At 40.6% G+C, this 5722-nt stretch overlaps 1 long non-coding RNA gene across 1 annotated transcript; it reads right to left on the bottom strand.

The window, feature by feature from the left end:
- Nucleotides 1-1498: 1498 nt before the first annotated feature.
- Nucleotides 1499-4060, bottom strand: LOC144616839 (uncharacterized). The gene is made up of 3 exons (XR_013556584.2): nt 3972-4060; nt 2976-3089; nt 1499-2405 (listed from the first exon to the last, which is right to left on the bottom strand). It is a non-coding gene; the product is annotated as an uncharacterized LOC144616839 (long non-coding RNA).
- Nucleotides 4061-5722: the final 1662 nt, after the last annotated feature.

The raw sequence follows: 5722 nt of genomic DNA, 5'->3' as shown, positions 1-5722 counted from the left end.
GCGCGCTGACAGTGATGTGTGAAAACTGTATCCAAGACAGGATCTGATGTTGCTTTATAGCGTTTTAATGGTAAATAGAAAGAGATGTGAGGGAACAGAGGTGGAAACCTGCCTGAGACACAAGCTGAAATCTATTGGAAATGTGAATGCAGATCAAAATACGAATGGACCTGGTTGAGAGTGATGGTCTGAGCAAGGGAGTAGGGAGATAGGGCTCCCTCCCACGCCAGGTCTGACCAAGGAAAGAAATGGTGAACTCTCCAGGAGCTGTGAGGAGAAAAATGTGTAAAGAACCAAGGGGAATAAAGGTGAATTAAAAAAAATTGTTATGAAGATGCCACATTAAATATTTATTATGATTATTCTAGCTAGGAGGTAGAAAACTCATTCCAGCCAAATTAATCTATAATTCTATTGGGTCATTGCAACAGCCTGAAAGAGATTTTAACAAAAGAGGCGTAGTTATGCACAAATATAGTCCAGATTCTTTTCTATCAATTTAATGTATTGTATTTTTACAGCATTTTATGATTAACAAAGTGTGTGGGTGTGTGTGTGTGTGTGTGTGTGTGTGTGTGTTTTCCAGAGCCACATTCAATCCTCACGATAATACCGTGACAAGGTTACTGTCTCTATTTTACAAGTGAAAAACTGTTGGGACACAGAGAAGAAATGAGCCATACCCCAGGATTCACACACCTGCTTCGTGACAGAACTGGGGTCCAAACTCAGCTTTCTTACTCGACCTTGACCATTCATTTGATGGCTCTAAAATTTGGTTCTGATGAATGTGTACTGATCAGGTAAAGCTAGTCATGAAAATAACTAGTGGTTTTGTCGATACTTCCTACAGAAGTATAGTACGGAAAAACACTTTTTTCTTGTATCTGGATGATGGAAAATAAATATCCTTTAAATAAAATGACTCAGAACCCAAGAATAGCTTTGAGGACCTCATTTAGAGGCACGATACGGAAGGAGGCAGCGTAACATGGTATTTACAAACACAGACTGTGTCACACCGACCTTGGTTCGAGTACCAGGCATCTCTAAACTCACTTTCTTATCTTTCAAATGAACTCCCCAGTAGGTTGCTCTGATATTTAGATGAGATTGAGTGTAGAGCTTAGCAGAGACCCAACACATCATTCAGTAAATATTAGGTAATATTATTGTACCAGTTTTTCAACACTGGGTGGTAGATCACTATAATGACCACTCCTGATGGCCCCTTGCACGCATACTCTCACCGTGTTGAGGTCTGATTTTTTTCTACACCTAATTTGTTGAGGACTTCTTTTTAAAAAAAATTTTTTTTAAACGTTTATTTATTTTTGAGACAGAGAGAGACAGAGCATGAACGGGGGAGGGTCAGAGAGAGAGGGAGACACAGAATCTGAAACAGGCTCCAGGCTCTGAGCCATCAGCACAGAGCCCGACGCAGGGCTCGAACTCACGGACCGGGAGATCATGACCTGAGCCAAAGTCAGACGCTTAACCGACTGAGCCACCCAGGCGCCCCGGACTTTTTTTTTTTTTAAATCAGGAAAGGATGTTGAGTTTTGTTAAATGCTTTTTCTGCATGGATTGGCATAACCATATTCTTATGTCTTTCATTCTCTTGATGTGTTGATCACATTTATTGATACACAGACGTTGAACCATCCTCACAACCCAGGGATGAATCCCACTTGATCGTGGTGTGAGATCCTTTAACTGTGCTGTTGAATTTGGTTTGCTCGTATTCTGTTAAATATTTTTGCACCTACCGACGTCGGCCTGTGGTTGTTCCACCACCCGCCCCCGCCACCCCAATAGTCTCCTTATCTCTAAGGGTAATAGTAGGCTTGTGAACTAGTATGGAAGTATTCCCTCCTTTTCAATGTTTTTGGGAAGAGTTTCAGAAGAATTGGTGTGAATTCTTTAAATGTTGGGTAGGATTTACTGTGAAGCCATCTGATCCTGGACTTTTGTTTGTTGGGAAGCTTTTGATGACTGACTCAATCTCCTTCCTTTTTATTGGTCTCTTCAGATTTTCTATTTCTTCATGGTTCAGCCTTGGTAGGCTGTGTGTTTCTAGGAATGTATCCATTTCTTCTAGGTTGTCCATTGTCTTGGCATGTAACTGTTCAGAGTCGTCTTTTAGGGTCCTTTGCATTGGTGGCATCAGTCGTCATGTCTCCTTTTTCATTTATAGTTCAATTTACACAAGTCCTCCCTCCTTCCTGTTCTTGGTAAGTACAGCTAAAGGTTTGTCCATTTTATTTGTCTTTTCGAGGGAACGATTCTGTTTTGTTGATCGTTTCCATTTTTCGTTCCTCTATTTCATATATTTCGGCTCTGATCTTCACTACGTCTTTCCTTCTGCCAGCGTTGGCCTCAGTCTGTTCTTCCTTTGCCAGTCCCTTGAGGTGTGATGTTAGATTGTGTAAGGTCTTTTTCCTTCCTCCTTTCCTCCCTCCTTCCTTCCTTCCTCATTCCTTCCCTCCTCCCTTCCCTCCTTCCTTCCTTCCTCCCTCATTCTTTCCCTCCTCCCTTCCCTCCTCCCTTCCCTCCTTCCTTCCCTCCTTCCTTCCCTCCTTCCTCCCTTCCTTTCTCCCTTCCTTCCTTCCTTCCTCCCTCCCTCGCTTCCTCCCTTCCCTCCTTCCTTCCCTCCTTCCTTCCCTCCTCCCTTCCTCCCTTCCCTCCTTCCTTCCCTCGTTCCTTCCTTCTCTCCTCCCTTCCTTTCTCCCTTCCTTCCTTCCCTCCTCCCTTCCTTCCCTCCTTCCTTCCTCCCTTCTTCCTTCCTTTCTTCCTTCCTCCCTCCTCCCTGTCTTCCTTCTTTCCTCCCTTCCTTCCATCCTTCCTTCCCTCCTTCCTTCCCTCCTTCCTTCCTCCCTTCCTCCCTCCCTCCCTCCCTTCCTTCCTCCCTCCCTCCCCCATCACCCCCCACTTTTAAAAGAAATCTCAGAAATGAAATTTCCCATGTGACTCACTCAAAACAACATAAGGGATATATGCCTCTTCTCCATAGTAGCCAATGCGATGATTAACATAATAAAGTTATTCATCTCTGTCACCATCCTCCAGATTAAATAGCCATATGAACACTGAAACAACACTTTTGTGATTAGGTTGATTGGTGTTTATGATCTTTAATGAGACATAATACAGTCATTTGTGCAAACCATGAGCATATCTTCAACCCAAGTTGTCATGTGGCCAAGTGCAAATTACCCGGGATGGAGACAGCGGCACAGCAGTGGTCAGATTCACATAGCTGTCAGAAATGTAATGTGTTCATTCATGAATGTTGTTTGCTTCTATTTGGGATTTTTGAATCTATTTCCAAACATATATATATTTTTACATTTATTCATTTTTTGAGAGAGAGAGAGAGAGAGAGCGCACAAGTAGGGGAGGGACAGAGAGAGAGAGGGAGACCCAGAATCTGAAGCAGGCTCCAGGCTCCGAGCTGTCAGCACAGATCTCAACGCGGCGCTCGAAACCATGAACTGCGAGATCATGACCTGAGCCAAAGTCAGACGTTTAACTGACTGAGCCACCCAGGAGCCCCATCTCGAAAAATAGTTTAAAAATTTTTTATTTTTTTAAGTTTATTTATTTTGAGAGAGAGAGAGAGAGAGAGAGAAAGCAGGGGAGGGGCAGTGAGAAAGGGAGAGAGAGAATCTTAAGCAGGTTCCATGTCAGTGCAAAACCTGATGTAGGGCTCAATCCCACAAACTGTGAGATCACGACCTGAGCAGAAAATCAAGAGTCAGATCGTTAACCAACTGAGCCATCCAGATCCCCCTGAAAACTGCTTTTCAATTAAGCTTTTTATTTTGAGATAATCGTAGATTTACATGCACATGTGATCAATAATACAGAGATTTCATATACCCTTTACATAGATTCCTTCAGCCAAAACATTGACAAAACCATAATACAATATCACGAGCAGTGAACTGACTTTAACATGAACCACTGACCTTGTTCAGATTTTCCCCACTTTTACCTGTCCTCTTTCTGTATGTGTGTGTTTAGTTCCATGACATTTTGTCACACGTGTAGGTCTGTGTATCCACCAGCACAGTCAAGATCTAGACCACTGACATCACAAGGGCACCTTGTGCTGTAATTTTACAGACAGAGGAGACACTTAACAGGGGAGAAGTGGTCTCTCCCCCAGCCCTCTCCCATATTTAACCCCTGGAAACTGCTAATCTGTGTTTCATTTCGAGTACATTATGTGCAAGTGGTGTCAGGCAGTGTGTAACCTTTGGAATTGGCTTTTTTTTCACTCAGCATAATTTTCTGGAGAGTCATTCAAGTTGTTGTGTGTATCGATGGTTCATTTCTTTTTATTGCTGAAGACTGTTCCATGATATGCGTACATGAGTTTTGTTTAACTATTTTACTCACTGAAGGACATTTGGGTTGTTTCCAGTTTGGGGATATTATGAACAAAGCTGATATAAACATTTGTGTATGCTTTTTTAAACGTAGTTTTATTTTCCTGGGACCAATGCCCCTAAAGTGTAACTGGAATCTTACCCTAGTTACCTGAGTAGTTTTATTGAGAAACTGCCAAACCGTTTTCCAGAGTGACTCTACCATGTTCCATTCCTACCAGAACGTGTGAGGGATCCATGCCGCTCCACCCTCGCCAGTGTTCGATGTTGTCACTGTTTTTGTAAACCCTTCTGATAGGTGTATCGTGCAGTGATATCTCATTGTGGTTTTAATATGCGTTTTCTTAATAGATAATGAATCCTTTTCTGTAGTCAGTTGCCATCTGCTTATCCTCTTTAGTAAAACGACTATTGGTATCTTTTCTTATTTCCTAATTGGATTGTTTGTTTCTGAGAGTTCTTTATATATTCTAGGTACTTGTCCTTTTTAGATATGTGGTCTGAAAATATCATCTCCCAGTCTATAGTCTGTCCTTTTATCCTCTTAATAAGATCTTTTGCAGAGCAAAAGTCTCTGATTTTGTTGAAATTAATTCATCAATTTTTCTTTTTACGGACATGCTTGTGTTTTGGTGCTAAGTCTGAGAACTCAGGGCCTACTTCAAGTCCCACAGATTTTTTTTCCTACTTTTTCCCTAATGCTTTTTTAATTATTTTACATGTACATTTAAGTCTGTGACCCACTTTGAGTTAATTGTATAAAGTCGACCTTTCGTTTTGTTTTGTTTTTTTGCTCTTGGACATCCAATTGTTCGTGCACCATTTGTTGAATGGCTATCTTTCCTTCATTGTATTGGTTTGCACCTCCATGCAAAATATACTTATCAATATGCTATGTCTATGTAGGGCTATTTCTGGGTTCATTAATTATCAATTATATCATGTGCACATTGATGTTATTTTATTTCTTCTTTTCCTGTATGTATCCATTTTATTTTATTTTTTCTTGCTCTGGTGGTGGTCAAAATGTTCAATACTGTGTTGAATCAAGAATGGTGAAAGTGGACCTCCATGTCTTGTACCTGATATTAGGAACTAATATGCAGTATTTAGTTAAGTATAATGTTAGCTGTAGGTAGATTTAGTTGCTTTTTACCAAACTGCAATACTTCTCAATTCCTAACTTAATGAGAGTTTTTTTTTAAAATTATGAATGGATATTAGATTTTATCAAATATTTTGTGTATGTCAATTGATATGATGTGATTTTTCTTTATAATCTAATGATATGGTGAATTATATTGATGGATTTCTAAATGTTGAATGAG

The sequence above is a fragment of the Panthera onca genome, chromosome B4 (genome assembly GCF_046562875.1).
Source record: "Panthera onca isolate mPanOnc1 chromosome B4, mPanOnc1 haplotype 2, whole genome shotgun sequence".
NCBI classification, from domain to species: domain Eukaryota; kingdom Metazoa; phylum Chordata; class Mammalia; order Carnivora; family Felidae; genus Panthera; species Panthera onca.
The sequence above is the reverse complement of the archived record's forward strand: the minus strand, read 5'-3'. Positions and strand labels throughout refer to the sequence as shown.